Genomic DNA, 21,203 nt, shown 5'->3' with positions numbered 1-21,203 from the left:
TTGTGGGGCCCTTCCCCACCTGCCTGCGGTATTCTTATAGATTGCCACCCAGGTACACTCAGTGTATACAGCTGACCCTCCAACATTAGCCATGCAAGACAGTGACTCCTTGGTGTAGTTATTGGTTCAAGGTTTGCACAATATTTATTGCCTCTCTCTTCTACCCATAATTCTCCACTTTCTTACTTCCATCTCTATACTTTTGATTTGGATGCAAACAGGATTTTCCAAGTCCAGTTCATGAGGCGGGGACATCCACAGTTTCCCCCTTTGGGCTACAGGGTTAAATATATGGACTTTGACGAAGAGACTACCAGATTTACTAAAATACATACACACCCTGGAGAATTCTCCTTTGCTACCTGAAAGAACAAGGAAAGACAGGGGAAAAAAACAAAAAAAACTTGGCATTTATTGAGATTCCAGTGTGCTGGAAATTTAGAAATAAGCTTCCCAAATTCTCACACTGCCTTCAGGAAGCAGACCTTATTATATGTGTTTTATAAAAGAGGAAACTGGGCCATGCAGAAGTGAAGAGGTTTGCTCAGGATCACACAGGCAGTATTTGGCAGAGCTGGGATTCCAAAGCAGTTCACATATGCGGTAAAATTGCAGAGAACTAAATATACTCACATTAGTGAAATGCAACTAAAATTGGTGACATTTGAATAAGGCCTTAAAGTTGTATTAATGTCAAGTTCCTGGTAGGAATATTGTACCAGTTACACAATGTGTTAATGTGAAACTATAGTTAACTTCAAAATAAACATTTTCCTTAAAATCTGTCATTTCTTAGAACCGTAACTCTTTTCTCTCTCTTTTTTCCAACATAGTGTGCCTGAAGGCCAAGTTTCATGTTCCTTTCTAGACACTGAGTACTCTGCGGTGAGCATCCTGAGATGCACCACCTTGTTTTCATTACTTTACACATGGTTGTTCAATCCAGTAACACTTTATAACACACGAAAGTTGTTAAGTGACTAGCTAACTTGTTATCAGAACATTTACATAGGTGCCATACCATAAAGAAAAGAATAACACTCACAGGAAATGAAAAAAGGCTTAGCCCCTAATCTCTTTTATATTTTTTATTTTTGAAGGAATACTTTTAAATATTTTATTTATTTTTTTAATTTTTATTTATAAAAAGGAAACATTGACTAAGCCATAGGATAAGAGGGGTACAACTCCACACACTTCCCACCACCAGAACTCCATATTCCATCTCCTCCCCTGATAGCTTTCATATTTTTTAACCCTCTGCGAGTATGGACCCAAGGTCATTGTGGGATGCAGAAGGTGGAAGGTCTGGCTTCTGTAGTTGCTTCCCCACTGAACATGGGCATTGACAGGTCGATCCATACTCTCAGCCTGTCTCTTTCTTTCCCTAGTGGGGAAGGGCTCTGGGGAAGTGGAGCTCCAGGACACATTGGTGCGGTTGGTTGTCTGTCCAGGGTAGTCTGGTCGGCATCCTGCTAGCATCTGGAACCTGGTGGCTGAAAAGAGAGTTAACATATAAAGCCAAACAAATTATTGACCAATCATGGACCTAAAGGCTGGAATAGTGCAGATGAAGAGTTGGGGAGGTCCTCCATTTTGTATATAGCTAGTAGGCTTATTTTAGTTATATTCCAAAGCGCCTGTGGCTATACTAGTTTTTTCTTTTTCTTGTTCTTTTTTCCCCTGAGCCTGAAATCTGATATGCAGGTGGATACTAGTTATTGTCTGGGGAGATGATGTCATGGCTGGAAAAAGGACCAGTGGGTGGGGGTAGATAGCATAATGGTTATGCAAAGAGACTCTCATGCTGAGACTCCAAAGCCCCAGGTTCAGTCCCCTGAACCACCATAAACCAGAGCTGAACAGTGCTCTGGTAAAAATAAATAAATAAATTAATTTTTTTAAAAAAAGGTCCAGAAAGCTGGGTCAGGGAAGCGAGTAGCTCCCTAATATGGGGAAGGGTATAAATATTGTTGACTGTAAACTCCATCGATTTGATTTGGTCTGGGGCCCATACTCAGCTTAGGAAGGAGCCTATGTGACCTCTGCATCCCTGTAGATCTGAACTCACATTCTGTGGTCATGAGTAGGAACATTCCAAGCTGCCCCAATTTCAGGACTCATCTTCCTCAGGTGTAACATAGAGTATGTTGTTTATCCTCCCTACATTCTTATTTATTCCTACCGTTGTTGATCCAAGTTGAGGGCAAGGTCCTATGGGGGCCCACAAAGGGGTCTATTGTGTTGTTCCTGATAGAGATGACCAGTAACAATGGAGAGAGGAATTTATTCAAGGTTTGGCCCATTTATTCGAGGTCTGTTTGGGAATTTTAGGATTCCCCGAATAGAACTCCTAATTTCATCTGCTCTATTCCTACCTTTGAGTTCCTGTTTATTAAACAATTTGTCCTGTTTTATATCTTACTGCCCTTCAGCCACCAAATTTCAGATGCTACTATGATTCCATCATGACCTCTCTGGGCAGAAGACCTCACCAGCGTGCTCCAGGACCTCACCTCTCCAGAGCCTTACCCCACTAGGGAAAGATAGAAACAGCCTGGGGGTATGAATCTTCCTGCCAGTGCCCATGTCCAGTGGAGAAGCAGTTACAGAAGCCAGACCTCCCACCTTCTGCACCCCATAAGGTATTTAGGTCCATACTCCCAGAGGGATAAAAAATAGAGAACTTTACAATGGAGGGGATGGGATAGGGAACTCTGGTGGTAGGAACTGTATGAAATTATGCCCCTGTTATCTTACAATATTGTTAAACATTAGTAAATCACTAATTAAAATTTTTTTAGAAAAAAGGGTGAAACAATTATTTGTTTGTTTTTTTATTGGTTTGGTTTTGTTTACCTAATATCCACTATGGGAGTCTCATCTTAACTAGTTATCTGTTCCTTTAACTTGCAAGAATCCTTAAGGATGGGAATGCTTATTATTTTATAGCAGTAGACCTTGGGGCCATAGGATGTTAGAAATGGCATTCATTCCCCACAGAGGAAGATCATAATTGGTGGGGTTGTGAAATTTGAGGGGTGTGTGTGGGAAGCACAAGACTCTTTATCTTGAGAGGAATAAATGGGGTGAGGTCTATGCTGGGAAGTAGAACTGGAAATTACTTAGGCCTTCTAACTTCATTACAAAGGAAGAAAAAGTGTGGAGCTTAGCTACTTCATGTTGTAGTCCTGCAAGAACAGTTCTGTTAACTGTTGATCTTGTTAACAGTTCTGTTAACAAGATCATTTGACAAAATACCTGCAATTTAGGTTGCAAAGTTAGTCCTGATGCAGACTTAGAGTCATTGGAAGAATGCAAGATTCACTTTAGAACTTATCACTTGAGCTTTTTCTTTAATAAATAAAAAGGAGGATAACAGTAGAAATAGTAGCTAAGGTCAAATGTTACATTAGCTACAATAGAAGGGAAAATGGAAAAAAAAAAAGGTAAATGTTTATTCAGTGTCAGTGCCCTTTACAAACCACATCTCACTCTAATCTGACATTTTATCTGCCTCTGATATTAACTCTCACTTGACAAAGAACCTGTTCAGCTGCTCAGAATTCTTACAATGTTTGTAGATGACATCTTTTCATAGCTTTCTGATACATCCTTCAGAATTGGACTAGTTTTCTCAGATGATCAAGATTCTAAAGTTAAAGAAAGTAGGTGGCGGGGGAGCTGTGGAAATAGCATAATGGTGATGCAAAAGTATTTTATGCCTGAGGCTCTAGGGTCCCTGGTTTAATTCCTTGCATCATCATAAACTAGAGCTGAGCTGTGCTCTGGTTAAACTATGAATAAGTAATTAAGTTTCTAAAAAGTAATTGAAGAGTAATCCATTTCTTTGTTTCTTCCTGAAATTATTTTGTAACAATTTTAGAGTCAAGAAAGATAAACATCTCCTTAAAACTGGAGTAAAGGGGGTCGGGCGGTGGCGCAGTGGGTTAAGCGCATGTGGCGCTAAGCGCAGGGACCGGCGTAAGGATCCCGGTTCCAGCCCCCGGCTCCCCACCTGCAGGGGAGTCGCTTCACGGGCGGTGAAGCAGATCTGCAGGTGTCTATCTTTCTCTCCCCTTCTCTATCTTCCCCTCCTCTCTCCATTTCTCTCTGTCCTATCCAACAACGAATTGCGTCAACAAGGGCAATAATAATAACCACAACGAAGCTACAGCAAGGGCAACAAAAGAGGGAAAAAAATGGCCTCCAGGAGCGGTGGATTCATGGTGCAGGCACCGAGCCCAGCAATAACCCTGGAGGAGGAAAAAAAAACAACAACAAAAAAAACTGGAGTAAAAAAGGCAAAACCTAAGCTCTGTAAATTTCCTTAGATCTACATTATTATTTTTTTTCCTAAAAAATAAATGTTATGGGCTCTAACCAAACTCATTCTTCCCTTCCCCAAAGTGACAGTGAGTATAACCTATTTCTTATTTCTAGAACAACTATAAAACTCCTCTGTCACTCATAACAATATGGGTAGTAACTCTTAGACCCTCCCGGATGTCTGTATATAGGTGTATTTCTTATTTCTCTAGCCATCAGAACAATTTTCAGTAAGTTGCAGAACTGAACCAGAGATGGCCAAATGGTTAAAGCAATTTGTCAAATATGCTCCCATCTAGAGACTATCTGCTAAAGGGAATGATATTATCTCCCCAAGACCCAAAAAGAGTGGAAGGTGAGAGGAAGAAGAGAAAAAATAGAATTACAGCCATGCAAGTCAAAGACTAGGTATTCCAGTAGATGCCAGGAGGAAAGAAGAAAAGCATGGAAAAGAGACAGAAAGCAAACTGGTTTGCCCTAAGAACAACATCAGGAGTGTAAGATTCTTTCTACATTTTCCCCTCTAAAATGTATGAAAAAAAAGAAGACAGGAATGAAGAATAATTTATTTTTTAAGCAAGCACTGAGCAACTGTTTTGTGCCTGAGACAGCCCTAAAATCCACAAATTATTCAAAGGAAATATAAGTCTTGGTTCTTGCCCCTGAAGATTGTATCATTCTTCCCTGAGGAAGTGAAAATATGAACACAACAGAGAGTAAGGGGATAATAATATGAGATGGAACTAGATTCTTCTCAAGTTAGGTGTCTCTCTCTCTCTCTCTCTCTCTCTCTCTGCATAGACCAGGTAGGCTTCCATCTGTCCATAAGCTTTCATATCAGGTCCAAGATCACCTTCCTGAAAGTCAAAAGCTTACTTGACATTTGCACATGTATGTGTCCTCATCATTCCAGACCACCAGCTTTCTTCTATTCTGCTTTTACATGCCTCTGAATTTTGTCTCAGCTGATCATTCTGTATGATCATCAGTCCTAAGTCATTTGAGGACCTGTCTCAGTCTACTGTTCTTTATTTGACTATAAGGAAGTAATTACTGCACATGCCCCTATTGGATCTCATGGGTTGAGCATTTAGGTGCTTTCCAAATACTTGACTCACACTGAGAACAGATGTTGCATGTATGTGTATAGGGGTGGGGATAGGTCGTGGGACAGGCCTTTATTTTGGAACTAGCTATTTTAATGTAGCCGAAATCTGGAAATATTCTACTATTCTAAAGAATGTAAGAGCTGAAAGAGTGATGCTACAACTTCCTTCAAAGAAAGTGAAATTCTGCTTTAAGAAATATGACATTTCAGGAGGCTGGTCTGCAGGTGTCTTTCTCTCCCCCTCTCTGTCTTCCCCTCCTCTTTCCATTTCTCTCTGTTCTATCCAATAATGACGACAACAATAGTAACTACAACAATAAAAAGAAACAACAAGGGCAACAAAAGGGAATAAATAAATATTCAAAAAAGAAATATGACATTTCTTCCCCCTTGCATTCAGTCAATGAGATATGAAACTGTCACTTTTTTTAGACTTTCAAATGGAAAATTATGTAACATTTTTCCCAAGCAAGACTACTTTCAAACTTTCTAGAATTTGGATGCACCCACAAAAGAAACAGAAATCAGAAACATTTAATTTTTAATTGATTTAAATTGACTTACAATATTGTGAAATTTAAGGGGTATGATTTCACACCTATGTATGTGTATAAGACTCATCATACCCATCACCAAATTTCCAGTATCATTTTGCCAAAGGAACCCTTCAACTTATCCACCCCACTTTCCTTCCCTCCAACAACCACCACAGTAGAAACACAAATTTAAGACTTCTTTCTGTTCAATAGAAAAAAAAAAGTGAGCCATATGTGTAATTAAAAATTCTATGTTTAGCACAACGGTTAAGCGCACGTGGCACTAAGCGCAAGGACCAGATTAAGGCCCCAGCTCCCCACCTGCAGGGGGGTCGCTTCACAGGCGGTGAAGCAAGTCGGCAGGTGTCTTGTCTTTCTCTTTCCCTCTCTGTCTTCCCCTCCTCTCTCCATTTCTCTCTGTTCTGTCCAACAACGACGACATCAATAACAACAACAATAAAAACAACAAGGGCAACAAAAAGGAAATGAATATTTTAAAAAATCTAAAAAAAAAAATTCTATCGGTGGGAGGTTGGGCCGTAGTGCAGCAGCCCTGCAGGTTAAGCGCACATAGTGCGAAGCACAAGGACCGGCATAAGGATACCAGTTAGGGCTTCCAGCTCCCCACCTGCTGGGGTGTCGCTTCACAAGCAGTTGAGCAGTTTTGCAGGTGTCTATCTTTCTCTCCCCCTCTCTATCTCCCCCTCCTCTCTCGATGTCTTTGTCCTATGCAGCAATAACAACATTAATAATAATAACGGCAAGAAAATGGGGAAAAATGGCCTCTAGGAGCAGTGGATTCACACTGCAGGCACTGAGCCCCAGAAATAACCCTGGAGACCAAAAAAAATTCTGTAGGGGTAGCAGAACTAGTTTACTAGTTAAAGACACACTTTGCTATCTATGTATGTAGCGTAGACTTAAACCTGGCACCACATAGAAGTGCCACTGGAGCTGGGAGAAGTTTCAGTCCCCCCCTCTGTCCTGTCTCTCTCTCTCTCTTTCACACACACACACACACACACACACACACACACACACACACACACACACACACACACACTCAATCTCTGTCTAGATTTAAAAAAAAAAGTCAGCCTAGAAACAGTGAAATAGCACATGTGCGAGGTCTTCTCTCCATTAAAAAATCCTGAAGCCGTGGTCCAGGAGTTGGTGCAGTGATAAGGCTTTGGACTCTCAAGCATGAGCCCCTGAGTTCGATCCCCGGCAGCACATGTGCCAGAGTGATGTCTGGTTCTTTCTCTCTCCTCCTATCTTTCTCATTAATAAATAAATAAATAAAATATTTTTAAAAAATCCTGAAGCCACATTAAGAAGAAAAAAGAAAATGAAAACAAATAAACAATAATGACAAACAACAACAACTAGGGGCCAAGTGGTGGCATATGTGGTTAAGAGCACATAGCACAAAGCTCATATATCCAGGCTCAAGCCCCTGATGCCACCTGCAGGAGGGATGCTTCACAAGCAGTGAAGCAGGTCTGTAGGTGTCTATCTTTATCTTCCCCTCTCTATTTTCCCTTCCTCTCTCAATTTCTCTTTCCTATCCAATAAAATGGAAAAAATGACCACCAGGAGAAGTGGATATGTAGTCCCGGCACTGAACCCCAGTGATAACCCTGGAGGCAAAAAAACCAAACCAAAACAAAACAAACCAAATAACTAAAAACAAACAAACAAATAAACAAAACCCAAACAAACCTTAAAGCAAATAAGTAAAATTAATTTCTATATCTTAGTCAACCTATTATATTCCAAAATATTTTCACTCCAGCATATAAAGTTTAGTAACGAGATGATTTGCATTTGTACTTTTACTGTCTGAAAACATGTGCATTTGTACTTAGAGCACATCTCAGCTCAGATCAGTCACATGTGGCCAGTGGCTACTCGACCATAAAGTGGACAATTAGAACAGGGAGAGGGCCCTAAGTTCATCTTAGCCAATTCCTTGTTGCTATGAGGAACTTGGGTTCAGGATAGTCTGGGATTTTACTCAAGATTATTCCATGAGTGCATCAAACCCCTGGGTTTGTCCCATCCACCCCAGCACTCACCTCCCATGTGGGGCCACAGGTAACACTAATAGCTATCTCAGAACATAGCAGTAGTTACAAATATTTTTTAAAATTACCATTCTCTAAAATCTTTGAACTCTTCAAAGTATTTAGAAAATAAAATTCCAGAAGAAACCAATATATATTACAATATGTAAAAACACAATTCTGTAGGCTACTTGTTATGGTCTACCTCACAAACACCTGTTTTCTACTCAGCTGTAGTCTACAGGGAACCCAGGGAGCAAGGGCTGTCAGCCAAGGAAGCAATCACTGCTAGGCCTTGCCTCTCTCCAGGGATGGTGGGAATGGTATTTCTCCATCTCCCAGTCTTCATCCTATCTACCTCAGCTCCTGCATATATACTGAGGACTCATATTGTTTTCCGTGATTAATCTCAAAGACCTTGAAATAACTGAGTGACCAATCATCTACTACTCTCCATGTTTAGCCATGCTTTATATTCTGAGCCAAGCCCAAGCTGAATGCAGGGAAAATGGCCATTTCAAAAACAGAAAATGAGAACAATCAGAATAAAGCATTGCTTCCAATGAGGACATATGGGAGTAAATTAAACAGAGGGAATCTTTGTACCTGGATTGATGAGAAAGTAATTAGATACATCAACACAAAAAGAAATAAAGAAATAAATATGTCTTTGATTTGTATTTTGTTTTCAAAATGTGGGGCCACAGGTAACACTAATAGCTATCTCAGAACTTAGCAGTAGTTATGAAAATTTTTTTAAAATTACCATTCTCTAAAACCTCTGAACTCTTCAAAGTATTTAGAAAATAAAATTCAAGAAGAAACCAATATATATTGCAATGTGTAGAAACAACAGTTCTGTAGGCTACCTCACAAACACCAGTGGGGAGGAATTGGTATAATTCTTTCAGACCTCTGAAATTTAGACCTCTCTTTGCTCCAAAATACTGAGGTTAAAGTAATAATAAATTTTATAACAATGAGCTCTGTGAGGCTTATTTCAATCAACATAAATTTCCATCTTAGAGGCTGATGTTTTGAAGCTAGTGCTGAGATGCCCAGATACCATACTCAGACTTTAATATAAATTTATTTCACTTGATCCTTCCTCATTGAGGCTCTTTCCTTCACATCATATAGTCTCTCTCTGAGTCACCCAAAACACAGATACTAACATAGTTACTAACAAAAAGCAAGATCAGCAGAGAGAAAATATATTACCTATTTATTTGTATCTGATCATAAGTCCAAGTCAAGGACAAGTCATACACTTCCCCTTCTCCGTCTCTCTCTCTCTTCCTCTCGTGTGTGTGTGTGTGTGTGTGTGTGTGTGTGTGTCTCCAGGTGCCCTCTCTGCCCTTATCCACCTATTCTGATATCAATCCAGAGGTATTCCATTATGGGGTTTCTTTGTGACATGGTATCCTATTAATTCAGCTGATGGTCAATGGCTAAAGACTGAAGGAGGAAGGAATCAGACTTTGGAGTATTTACTCTTCTGACTGGCTCTCTATATGGTATCTGTAGGTTGTTTGTTTCCCTTAACATGCTGGATTCTATCACCTATCTCTCTTCACAGAACTATCAGTAGCTGTCCCCTAGATGATGAAGCCTAGATTTGGTGGTAGCAATCCTTCCCCATATTGACTTCTTGGCAGGGAGTCTTAGGGGAGTGGGGGATGGAACCATTTTTGTTTCCCTGTACCATGCTCACATTTCTGTGATCACTCCCTTTATTAACTATTCTCCAAATACTTAATTTGGGTTTATCCAGAGTTACTTTTATTTTTTTATTTATTTTTGCCATCAAGGTTATTGCTGGGGCTCAGTGCCTGCACAACTCCACTGTTCTTGGAGGCCATTTTTAAAAGAGAGAGGGAAAGAGGAAGGGAGGGGGGACAGACAGAGGGAGAGGTTTTTAGCACTTTCCCACTGCTCCTGAAGCTTCCCCTTGAACCTCTCAAGATAGGGACAGGGTTTTGAACATTGATCTTCATGTCTAGTAAAATGTGAGCCCACCACCCATTCCCCCTTATTATCTTTGGACTCTTTACTGATAAGGTTAATATTCATACATTCCTCAATCCAGAAACAATGCTCCATCGCTTTTTTGTTTCCTTCAGGATTATTGCTGTGTGCCTGCTCTACAAATCTACTGCTCCTGGAGGCCATTCCCCTGCTCCCACCATTTTTTATTGGATAGGACAGAGAGTAATTGAGAAAGGAGGGGAAGATAGAGTGTGGAGAGAAAGATAAACACCTGCAGACCTGCTCCACTGCTTTTGAAGTGCCCCCTCACTATGGCAGGTGGGAAGCCAGGGCTCAAACTGGGATTCTTTCTCTTCTTACTAGTATGCTTAACCTAGCCCCTGCCTACCTATTAGCATAAACTGCCTTAGATTTCACAACTGCCCAGAATTTCAGGCCATTTATCCAAAGTAGACCCTGAGATAAGGATTAATGTGTAGGTGTTTTATTAAAGTGATACTCCCATGAGAAACCTGTAGGAGTGTGGTGAAAGAAGTGGAAGGGGAGAAGCAACACAGGGACAGCAGAAAAGAAGCCAGCCAAGGACAAAATTTCAGGCAAAGTCCAAGGCCCAGCCTAATTTTGAGTGAATCCTTGTAGTATAAACCACAGTTCAAAATTGCCTTGATTTTCTGTCTCCTGCATCAGCAAGTCAGGGACCTAAGGGCATCCAGACAGAAAATCATCCATGTTAGTTGAAAGTACTGCAGGGAGGGAAAGACAAACCAATTGTTAATTAGCTTTATAATGGGACCATTAGTGGAGAAAACAGAGCAGTATCTCAGCTACCAAAAATAAAAATAAGTAAATAAGTAAATAAACCAGCTAACAGTAGATACTATAGAGACATATCCTTTGCAAATAAACTGTACTTGTAATCAAACAGTATTTGCTTTCAATGAGTTCACTTTAATATGCTTTTAAAAAATCAAATCAAGGCCAATAGTCTTCTTAAAAAGCAAAGGCATACTTGTGAGACTTAGCTAGCAGATGCAGGTAGTAGTTCTATGGTGTGTGTGCATGTGGTTGGGGGGGAGGTGTATCAACACTTGCCACTTTCCTCCAAAGCTTCCAACACTTGGAAATTTGTCATAGAAGCTTTTCTCATCTGCAGTTCAAACACTTTTTTTTCCAGCAGGAATTTAGCTGAAGTTGAAATCTCCATCTGGCATCTCATCTTGAACCAGGCCCCCATGTGTGCCAAGAACGTCTTTTCTTGGCAGTGATGTTGACTATGATCTTTTGAAAATGTTTCCTAGGTTGGCAGTCTTGACTGAACAGAGCAAGCAGCTTGTCTTGGAATTTACCGAAGAGATGTGCTGAGCAAGTTGTTGCCCCAGGAAGAAAAGCACCAGGTGAAAAGTTGAGCCTTAGGTTTTGAAACCCCAAAAGTCATATATATTTTATTATTTAGCTAAAACCAGTCTGAGGGGAAAAACTCTCAGCAAGATGATCAGTAACAGGAAGATGTTGCACAAGACCTAGGAAAAGAGTATATAATTTGATCAAGTAAATGATATTTAAGCCCTTCCAGCTGTGAAATTATATCCACCTTGCTGTAAGGGAAGAAGGATGACTATAAAGGGATCCCAGCTTCCCAGCAGCTGGAGAGAAGCTTGGGTGGACACAAAGGAATGTGTTTGACACTGTCTGCCTCCTCCCAGATAAAGAGGATCCCTTTTACCATTCCCATATATCCCTTCATTAGGTCTGATGTGTGTTTGCTTCATTACACCGATGACTCCTCTTCAGTAGCTACCCCTAGGTATTATGTGCATATGCAAGAAGCCCCAAGTTCTTGGGAGTTTTTTTTTTTTTTGGTTTTGTTTTTATTGTTGATGATGTTATTTATTTGTTCTCTTGGTTGTTTTGGGTAGAAACATAGAAAGAAGTTGAGAAGGAAACAGAGACAGAGAAGGAGTGAGTGAAAAAAGAAACACCTACAGCACTGTTTCACCACTCATGAAGTTCCCTGTACTTATTGTTCGAAATTAAGCTCCCTCCTGTAAGTAGGGACAAGGGATTTGAACCGAGGTCCTTGAACATGTCTGAGCTCAACTGGGTGTACCACCAACTCACTCAGTTCTTGGTTGCTTAGTCCAAGTGGGTGACTGCTCAGTGTGGTGGGTAAGAAAGTCCAGCTCTTTGCCTTTTGAGCAGAAAAAAAATTAGAGCCTAGATTTTCTCTACTGAGTCAGGCTGACCTGCTCCCATTGGAACTTTGCCTAAATCACCCTTTCTTGGTCTGTTTCTCTCATTCATGTCTTGGTCTCTTCTGGGAGGCATTTCCTTAATAAAACACTTCTCTACACATCCTACCTCTAGGCTCCACTTCTGGGAACCTGAACTAAGACAAGCACATGTAAAAATATAAACATAAGGCTGTGAGAAAATGGAAATAATGGTTAACTCTGCTTGTATATCAAAGATGTTTCTATAAAAGGAGAGGTATTTGAATGAGATCTTAAGGGAAGTTTGGATTTTATCAGACAGGGTGAATTGGAGAAAGTCATAATAAATCTGGAACATACTTGTACATGCAGAGGGGATGAAGGTAATGGTGATAAAAGCTGTTGTTAAGGCAGGCTGGGACTGACTAAAGATGTTTGAACGTTGTTAAAGAATTTGGACTTTTCAAAAACTATCAGTAGTCAGCTACATTATGAGCAGGGGAGAAAAGTGATACTTCTCTCCTCAATAAAGTAACTGAAATCATGATTCCATCCTGACTTCTCTGGGCAGACAACTTCCCCAAAGTGTCCAGGAACCTCACCTCTCCAGAGCTCTACTCTACTAGGGAAAGACAGAAACAGGATGGGGGTATGAATCAACCTGCCAATGACCATGTCTAGCAGAAAAGCAATTACAGAAACCAGAGCTCCTACCTTCTGCACCCCCCAAAAAGTTTTGATCCATATTTCCAGTGGGGGAGAAGTGATAGGAGGAAGAGGATAAGAGAGCTGTCAACTCCAGCTTCATCAGGACCCAGACAGAAAGGAAGAAAAGGGAGGGACATTTGGATATAGTAATAGGATTATGTGTGGCTCAGAAGGGAAGAGAGGATTGGACCTAGAAGAAAAAGGGGGCAATTATGTACAAATATAAACAGATTGTTGTAGAGATGATGGCTAATCCATGTCTGCAACAGAGAGAACTGCTGTGACTTGCAATTTAGGAATTGTGGATTCAGAACTCTGGTGGTGGGAAAGGTATGTAATTATACCATTATTGACATGCAGTTTTGTAACTCATTTTTGAAACACTATTAAAAAAGTTTTTTAAAAAGAAAGAAAGCAGCTGAATGGACATATAAAGGAGGATGGAGAGACAAATGATAAAACATGGTAACCAGTCTGGAGGTCATTCCAATATTCCAGGTGGGACTAAGTGTAGGTATGAAAATGAAATGGCAAGGATAGAGACAGAGATTGGACAATTGGAGTTGGCAACTTAGTATAGGTAGGAATAGTGATTTAAAAAAAATGACTGAAGGTACTTCCAGGAGGTGTAGCCATGGGATAACAGGAATCAAATTGTCTGTCCTCCCAAAACATCAAGTAAATACAACAAGAGACACAACTGAAGTCATAATCTACAGCTAAAAGTTTTGCAGCCTCAGGTGGGTGCTCGCATGTGGTTAGGGCAAAAGGGGGTTTGGGTTGAGAATGGCAAAGTCAAATCAGAGCTCCAGGAGGCACACCATTTTGGCAATTTCACTTTAAGTGCAGCAAGCAATGAAGGTTGTTCCTAGTGCTGGAAGAAAAGAGAAAGGGGCTTAAACCTCTCAATCTCTGATTCAGGGGGTATTTAGCCTTTTGAATTTAATGTAAGGACACAACATAAAACAGAGCATTTGTGACCACAAGACAACCCAAAGCAACTACCCCAACTCCATCCTACCTCCAGAGAGATCACAATAGCACCACCTGCTGACCATCAATAACCAGCACAGAGTAGCAGCAGTTGAGTCTCTACTCTCCCTGCTCAGACACAAGTCAATCCAGGCAAGTGTAATTAGTGGATTGAATGGTACTGAGAGAGGGGCCTCATAACACATCATATACAATGGTTAAGAAGAAACATTGGAGAAATAAACCAGGACAAAAGTCCAGATAACCACTCCCCCCAAAGGGTTTTGAGGACAAGTCCAAACACTAATTGAGGTATTAGTCACACGAGTGAAGAAAGAGTTTGAAAATAATATCAGAAATGGGGAAACAGCAAATGAAATTCTGAAAAAAAAACACATTAACTATGTCAAGGTAATTGGAGAGCTGAAAACTGAAATAGCTGAGTTAAGAGCACAACTAGCTGAACAAGCTAATGCAGTATCAGAACAGGATAACAAAATAGCTGAGCTACAGAAAACAACAGAGGGGGAGAGAGAATAGAATAAGTGAGGCAGAAAACAGAATTAGCAAGATTGAAGATGAATTTGAGAAAACCAAGAAATAAGTAAGAGATCTCAAAAAGAGATTAAGAGATACTGAAAACAACAACAGAGACATATGGGATGACTTCAGAAGAAGTAATATAGGCATTATTGACTTTCCAGAGGAAGAAAGAGAGGGAGGGAAAGAAAGCATTTTACAGGACATTATAATAGCTGAGAACTTCCCTACTCTAGACAACATAAAAGACATAAAGGTTCAAGAATCTCAGAGAGTCCCAAACAGAATTAACCAAGAATTAAAGACACCAAGACACATCATAATAGAATGAAAAGGAATATGGATAAAGAAAGGATCTTGAGGAAGCTGGGCAGTATCACAGCAGGTAAAGCACACATGGCACAAAGCACATGGCTGGCGTAGGGTCCTGTTTCAAACCCCCAGCTCCTCACTTGCTTCGCAAGCGGTGAAGCAGGTCTGCAGGTGTCTATCTTTCTCTCCTCCTCTCTCCTTTGTCTTCCCCTCCTCTCTCAATTTCTCTCTGTCCTATCCAACAACAACAACAACAACAACTATGACAACAATAATGATAGCAATATAACAAGGGCAACAAAATGGGAAAAATCGCCTCCAGGAGCAGTGGATTCGTAGTGCAGGCACTGAGCCCCAGTGATAACCCTGGAAGTGAAAAAAAGAAAAAAAAAAGAATCTTGAATGCTGCAAGAGAAACACAAAAGAGTCACCTACTGAGGAAAACCCACAAGATTAGTAGCAGATTTCTCCATAAAAACACTACAGGCCACAAGAGAATGGCAAGATATCTATCGAGTACTCAATGAGAAAGGCTTTCAACCAAGACTGTTGTATCCTGCTAGACTGGCATTCAAACTAGATGGAGGCATAAAAACTTTCTCAGACAAGCAACAGTTGAAGGAATCAACTATCACCAAATTTGCCCTGAAAGAAGTCCTGAAAATTCGCTTATAAACAATCACATCATAAACACGCCATATATCAGAACACTCCGAAATTTTAGAATAAAGGTGTCAAAATATCTTCATTCTATAATATCAATAAATTTCAAGGGCCTGAATTCACCTTTTAAAAAGCATAGAGTAGGAAGATGGACCAGAAAATACAAACCAACCATCTTCTGTCTGCAGGAATCCCACCTAACTCAACAAGACAAACACAGACTCAAAGTGAAAGGATGTAAAACTACCATACAAGCCAATGAACCACAAAAAACGAGCAGGAACAATCAGACACAATAGACCCTAAAACAAGTAAAATTTTAAAAGATAGGGATGGACATTACTTAAGGCTCAGAGGATCAGTCAGTCAAGAGGTCTTAACAATTATTAACATCTATGCACCCAATGAGAGGCCATCTAAATACATCAAACATCTACTGAACAATAAATTAACAGCAACACAGTAATAGTAGGGGATTTCAACACTCCTTGGATGTTAGACTAGAAACTATCAAATACTTAGAGGAAAATATTGTCAGAACTCTTTTCCATCTAAATTTTAAAGACACCTTCAATGAAATAAATCCAATTACAAAAAAAAGTTGAACAATAAACACAAAGCAGAACTTGGACTGGGTCTGGTGTATTGCACCAAGGTAAAGGACTCGGGGGTAGTGGGGGAGGGTTCAGTTTCTGGAACATGATGGCAGAGGCAGACCTAGAGGGGCATTGAATTGTTATATGGAGAACTGAGAAATGCAAACAGGGGTAGATGGCATAATGATTATGCAAAGAGACTCTTATTCCTGAGACTCCAAAGTCTTCAGATTCATGGTGAGTTTTACCTTCTTCTTCTTTTTCTAAAAATAATATTTATTTATTTTAATCAGAGAGAGAGAGAGAAAGACCAGAACACTGCTCAGCTCTGGTTTATGTTGGTTTATGTTTATGTTGGTTCTGGGGATTGAACCTGGGATTTCAGAGTCGAAGTCACGAGAGTTTTTGCATAATCATATGCTGTCTCCCCAGCCTGAATTTACCTTTTTTACAGGATCTTGGATGGATCTCAGAGATATCATGTTAAGTGAGACAAGTCAGAAACAAAAGGATGAATACGGGATGATCTCACACATAGGCAGAAGTTGAAATACAAGATCAGAAGGGAAAGCTCTAAGCAGAATTTGGACTGGAGTTGGTGTATTATACCAAAGTAAAAGAGTCTGGGGTATGGGGAGGTTTCAGGTCCTGAAACATTATATGCAGAGGAGGACATAGTGGAGGTTGTATTGTTATGTGGAAATGTTATGCATATACAAACTATTGTATTTTACTGTTGACTGTAAACCATTAATTCCCCAATAAAGAAATTTAAAAAAAATGACTGAAGTGGGGCTGGGGAGATAGCATAATAGTTATGCAAAAGATTCTCATGTCTGAAGCTCTGAGGTTCCAGGTTCTATCCCTAGCACCACCTTTAGTCAGAGTAGTGTTCTGTGCTCTCCCTATCCCTCTTTCAAATAAAAATAAAGTGACTGAAGTGTTGTATTGGATCAGAGTGGACAAAGGTGCCATCAAGCAAGAGAGAGACTCGGGGAAGAGAGAGGGAGACGTGGTGGTGGTGGGGGAATCACTGAGTTCACTGTAAAATATGTTAAAACTGAAGAAGGAACATGGAGAGTGAGGGGGAGAAGCCTGAATATTATAGTCAAATGAATGAAATTTGAAGTTAATCCGAGAGTAAAGAACAAACAAAAAACTGAAGGATATTCATAGACTCACAAACTTCTAGCTCAAGATTAAACTGAAAGATACTTTTAGAAATTCACTCTCTGAATAGGAATCAAAACTACAAAACTAACAATAAAAACACTTCAGGAATAAGAATACTTAAAATTCACTTATGACAAAAGTGCAGTGTTTGAGTTTCATTATGATTTTCTTCCTTGATTATAACTTGAATGGGGAGTATATATGGTTTTAAGATTAGACCTGACATATTAAATTTGTGTGGTTGTTTGGAGCAATCTCCAGAAAGCAGATCCTATAACAATGGTGCTGAATGAATAGAAGAAAAATAGTGCTTTTAGTGCTTGCAGCCTATTATCCGTCTAGTGCAGTTTGTTGCTAGTGGAGGGACTCCTGAAATAATAGTTCCATCAACTGACAACAGCCATTTCCTGGCCCTTATTTATTGCTGATCATTTGCTTATGACCTTGCATTGACTTAAAAAAAATAAAGCAATATATCCATGTGGGAACTGCCATCCCTGCTTTGCCTTGACATTTCAAGCAGCAAACAATTAGAAGAAAAAGCTAGACTACAAGTTATTAAAAGCCTTCAGTTTGAAGAAGAAACTACTTTATATAAAGTGCATGGTTTCAAAAGTCAGATGAATTTTAAGGCAATGGAAGGGGATTAATATTCAGTAACATTACCTTTAAATTCTCTGGGAACCTTTAATATTTAGAAAGCAAAACTATTTTCTTTTTTTTATTATTTTATTTAAGAAAGGAGACATTAACAAAACCATAGAATAAGAGGGGTACAATTCCGCTCAATTCCCATAACCCAATCTCCATATCCCATCCATATCCATATCATATCATATCCATATCATCCACATCCCCTGATAGCCTTCCCATTCTCTATCTCTCTGGGAGTATGGATCCAGGGTCATTGTGGGTTGCAGAGGGTGGAAGGTCTGGCTTCTGTAATTGCTTCCCCGCTGAACATGGGCGTTGACTGGTCGATCCATACTCCCAGTCTGCCTCTCTCTTTCCCTAGTAGGGTGGGGCTCTGAGGAAGTGGAGCTCCAGGACACATTGATGGGGTTGTCTGTCCAGGGAAGTCTGGTCAGCATCTTACTGGCATCCGGAACCTGGTGGCTGAAAAGAGAGTTAACATACAAGACTATTTTCTTACCAAATTGCTGCTCAGCCCTGGCTTATGGTGGTGCCAAAGATAGAACTGGGGCCTCAGAGCCTCTGGCATGAGAGCTTTCTACATAAACATCATGTTGTCTTCTCCAGCCTAGACATAGCCCTTCCCCCCTTTTTCTGTCATTACAGAAAGACAGAGAGAAACAGTGAAAGAGTCTATTGCACCAAATCTTCCTTCAGTTCAGTGGGGTTTGGGCTCAAACCTGGCTTATGACAAAGCAGTGCACTATCAAAGTAAGCTATTATGTTGGCCAAAAATAATACTTCTTATCCTAGATAAAATGTAGATTTCAGAAGCCAAGTTATCCATGGAAACAACAAAAAAATTAATGTGGAAAACAGAGAAAGCAAGAGAAAGAAGGCATTAATTGCACTCACTTGTTTTCCCTTCTTCTACTTTATTTCCTCCCTTGCTCAGTCTCTCTTACTTTCCTCCCTATTTTCAGAAATACTTGAGGACCCACTGTGTGTCAGGAACCATTTTAAATGTTAGACATCTTACTGAACCAGGGAGACACACATGATCTCTTCCTTTGTGAGATTTGATTTTAGATTTCACATGTAAATAAAAGGTAACAACCCTTCTCCATCACTCTTGTTCTCTCTTTCATTTGTATATCAAACACAGGAAGTCACCCATTTTAAGTGACAAATGTGCTAGTCATAACATACCTAGTTTATCTGAATTTGAAATCTCTCAATCATTGTACACATTTGGTTATGTCATTTAACCTGACTGCCACTTTACAAAATAGATAATATTACCACATTTCACATAATCCACAGTGCATATTATACAGATTAATTAATTTAGAAGTTAAATGGGTACTGGTACACAGTGAACAAGCTGTTACTGTTACTACCCATTATTATTTGGTCCAGGCACAGGAACCAACGGATGGAAGAGGCCTTATCTTTCTAAGAGCCTCCAAATTTTACAGGTGGAGACACAGATAAAGACAGACACACAGATAAAGGCAGCAAGGTATTGTGGGTAAAATCATGAAGAAAAATATTTAACCTATAGTGGGGGGGGTCACAAAGGAGGGAATGGTAAACTCGTTTGGTCACCTCTTTTGAGACAGATATAATATCAACCCAAAGTAGTTTCTTATTTCCCTGGCCATTAGGTAAATGGTCTTGACTATTAAATGCATGTTTTGCTTGCTTTATTGACCCATTCTTATTCTACTGTGAGTAATTACTCAAGTACAAATGAAGGTTTTTCATGCAGCGGAATTGTGGTTACTCTTTATTTATGTTCTGAATAAAGGATATTTTTTTACTTAATTTATTTATTGGATAGAGACAGAGAGAAATCGAAAGGGAAACGGGAAATAGGGAGAGAGAAAGAGAGATACCTCGGAACCTTGAACTGCTAGATTTACTGAACTCCTTGATCATTTCAGCCACCCCTCCTTTCCACTCCAGTCCCTGAGATCAGGGCACCTCTGCCAGTGTGGGTCTTCAGTAACTAAAATAAGTAAGGTTTCCTTGTGTCCCTCCACCTTTACTCTGGACTCCTAGCAGTCATGAACAAAAAATACATACCACCACTCCCAGCAGCTGAAATCAATTGTTAATTGTTAATTGTTGCCACCACAGCCAAATCAGGTCTGTTTTGATTGGTATACATCTCAAAGATCCGTGGTGAGTGAAAACAATGAAGTGAAGGCAAGTGCTGGAGCTGGAGTCTGAACTCTGAGGAGAGTAAACAGTCACTGGAGCAGGTAGGCTCCCTTCTGCCCACTCTCCTCATTTCCTGTCAGTGAGAAGAACCTTTGGAACAGTAAGTAACTTAATCCAAATAATACTTTGCAAATGTCTTCATTTCAATGCATTATTCAGAGGAAATTAATCACAACCTTATTAAGTGTCTTTCTCTGGCATCTCATAACTTTACCCATCAATTAAAAAAAAATTTTTTTTATAGTAACCTTTCGCTGGACTCCCCTAACAAACTCCCCTCCCCTACCAACACATACATACTTAGCTGGGGATTTTTTTTTTTTTGCCTCCAGGGTTATTGCTGGGGCTCAGTGCCTGCACCATGAATCCACTGTTCCTGGAGGCCATTTTTTCCCACTTTTGTTGCCCTTGTTGTTGTAGCCTTGTTTTTGTTATTATTGTTGTTGTTGTTGTCGCTCGTTGTTGGATAGGACAGAGAGAAATGGAGAGAGGAAGACAGAGAGGAAGAGAGAAAGATAGATACCTGCAGACCTATCTGCTTCACTGCCTGTGAAGCGACTCCCCTACAGGTGGGGAGTCTGGGGGCTTGAACTGGGATCCTTTTGTAGGTCCTTGTGCTTTGTGCCATGTGCCATGTGCTCTTAACCTGCTGCAACCCCGGGGATTCTTGGTAATGGTAATGGTTCAATGATCCTATGGCTGAAAGTTTGGGTTTTTTTTTTTTCATGAATATGAAGTAGCAGGTGAGACAGAAGGATGATGATAGTTCATAATACAAACACTTCTTGTATACCAACTACCATTTTTTCCATGCATAGTAACTCACTTAGTCCTCACCTTTTTTTCCTTCCTTCCTTCCTTCCTTCCTTCCTTCCTTCCTTCCTTCCTTCCTACCCCTCTCTCTCTCTTTCTTTCTTTTCTTTCTTTCTTTCTTTCTTTCTTTCCTCTCTCTCTCTCTTTCTTTCTTTCTTTCTTTCTTTCTTTCTTTCTTTCTTTCTTTCTTTCTTTCTTACCTTGCTACCAGAGTTATTTCTGGGGTTTGGTATCTACACAGCAAATCCACTGCTCCCTGAAGCCATTTTTTTCCTTCTCTGCCCACCCCCCCATAGAAGCAGAGAGAAATTGAGAAGGGGTAGGTAGAG

Source organism: Erinaceus europaeus, chromosome 16 (genome assembly GCF_950295315.1).
Source record: "Erinaceus europaeus chromosome 16, mEriEur2.1, whole genome shotgun sequence".
In the NCBI taxonomy this organism is placed as follows: domain Eukaryota; kingdom Metazoa; phylum Chordata; class Mammalia; order Eulipotyphla; family Erinaceidae; genus Erinaceus; species Erinaceus europaeus.
The sequence above is the reverse complement of the archived record's forward strand: the minus strand, read 5'-3'. Positions refer to the sequence as shown.